Source organism: Papio anubis, unplaced genomic scaffold, assembly GCF_008728515.1.
Source record: "Papio anubis isolate 15944 unplaced genomic scaffold, Panubis1.0 scaffold4577, whole genome shotgun sequence".
NCBI classification, from domain to species: Eukaryota; Metazoa; Chordata; class Mammalia; order Primates; family Cercopithecidae; genus Papio; species Papio anubis.
Window position 1 is genome coordinate 1 of NW_022164760.1, and position 1,944 is coordinate 1,944.

Below are 1,944 nucleotides of genomic sequence, written 5' to 3' on the forward strand. Positions count from 1 at the left end.
CCTCCTGGGCTCAGGTGATCCTCCCACCTCAGCTTCCTGAGTAGCTGAGAATAGACACATGTCACCACACCCAGCTAATTTTTTTTTTTTTGTTTTTTTTTTGTATTTTTAGTAGGGGCAGGGTTTTGCCATGTTTTCCAGGCTGGTCTCGAGTTCCTGGGCTCAAGCGATCTGCCCGCCTCGGCCTCCCAAACTGCTGGGATTACAGGCGTGAGCACCACATCTGGCCCTTTTTTTTTTTCCTTTCCAGGATTAGAAGTCGACTTTCAGAAAAACCCCTCAACCTTGCAAACTTAATTTTCCATACTAATATGCCTCTAGGATAAAAACAAGACCGAAACAAAGAAGTATGTGTGGACTGCAGTTAAAAATTTTCAACACAACATAGCTTAGGAGAGTTGACATTTACAAAGAGCAGGAGGCCCGTTCAGTGCCTTCTAGGCATTGGGAATGGCGGTCTGTGGGCGACCCTAATGTGTGTGGCATCCTGAGACGTGATCGTGGTGCTCATGCTTTTCCCGAGGGCCCACCGGGAGTACCAGAGGCTCCTCTTCTGCAGTCGGCCAGTCAGGCAGCAGCTGCTGGAGAAGGAACAGACAGTAAAAGACAGATGTACACAGTGTTATTGTGGCAGAGAGGTTAAAACCAGGCTCACTCTGTTCTTACAGTTTTAAAAAACTAATAATGAAGTCCTTGAATATGTATTGCATTTCAGGATTTTAAAGCAATTGTGGGTGTGTCTGTCTCTCTAGCTCCCGTTCGGGTGCTCCCTGAGAAGACAGCTCAGAGACGCCACCTTTCCTTGTTGAGGTGACAGGGCCTGGAGAGGTGTGAACCCCGTGGTGGAGGGGGGGTGACTGACCTGGGGGGAGGCTGGGTCAGCGGTGGGGATCCACCCCCACTCCACGTTTCTGTAGGGAATCCACAGTTCTAAGTCTTTATGATATGGGTAAAATGAACCTGGAAGAGGTGTTATTTTTTAAGAAGTAAGTGCCATGCTCTTTTTTCCTCATACTTCTCCGTGTTTAAGCAGCATTGAAGGATAAGGCACTACTGGCATGTTGGTTTGGAAACAATCTTGTTGGTTATTTTACCTTGAATCTGATACTAAGGTTGCCTGGTAACAGAAGTTTTCCTTTAACAACATGGAACTCTGTTGAATCTGTTGCCCCATTGGCTGAGCAGTCTGAAGTCAGTGCCCTGGCAGCTAAAGAGGCCTTGGAGGAAGGCTTTGGAGGAAGCCGCTGGATGGGCAGGAGGCACCCCCGTTGATTGAGGGAGAGATGCGCAGTTGGCAGGGATCCCACGTGGCACTTGTGGCTCTCTTCTGCCCCCTGCTGGTTGGCCAAGCGGCCTCGCCACAGTGTGCTCAGTGTGAATGTTCACGGGGCAGGCCAAGGCTTTTGTTCCAGAAACACTGACTTCAGAAACGGCCGGCCGTGTGTGTTGAGCATGGCAAGAAAGACTTAAGTGTGTCTTAAACCTCTTGAACAAAGCAAGTTGATGTTTCAAATGCATCTCGAAGGCTAATGACTTTGCTATGGTCAATATTTAGGAGAAAATGGGGTTTGATGAAATAGAAAGACAGGAGTGGCAAGTGAGTTGCTTGTGCCCTGTATGACTAAGCGATGTCCTGGCCGTTCCACACCATGGCCTCTGAGTAGCCAGCGTGTAGATACTGGGTCAATTTAGATGGGACTCCTAGAGCTGTCCGCCACTCGGGAGAAGAATGAGGAGTTCTGTGTGCCCATGGTCCTGGTTCCCGCTACTGTGTCCAGCAATGTGCCGGGTTCCAATTTCAGCATCGGGGCAGACACAGCTCTGAACACTATCACTGAGGTAAGTCCCTGTGTGCCCAGCCAGGTGGGCGCTGGCTGACGTTAACCAGAGGGCCCCAGCCCTTTTTATCTACCAGTGTGCTAGAAACAGCCTTTTACAAATACC

General features: G+C 49.4%; 1 long non-coding RNA gene across 1 annotated transcript; it reads right to left on the reverse strand.

The window, feature by feature from the left end:
- Window positions 1-348: 348 nt before the first annotated feature.
- Window positions 349-1,923, reverse strand: LOC103881433. Its single transcript, XR_642877.4, has 2 exons — window positions 863-1,923; window positions 349-581 (listed from the first exon to the last, which is right to left on the reverse strand). It is a non-coding gene; the product is annotated as an uncharacterized LOC103881433 (long non-coding RNA).
- Window positions 1,924-1,944: the final 21 nt, after the last annotated feature.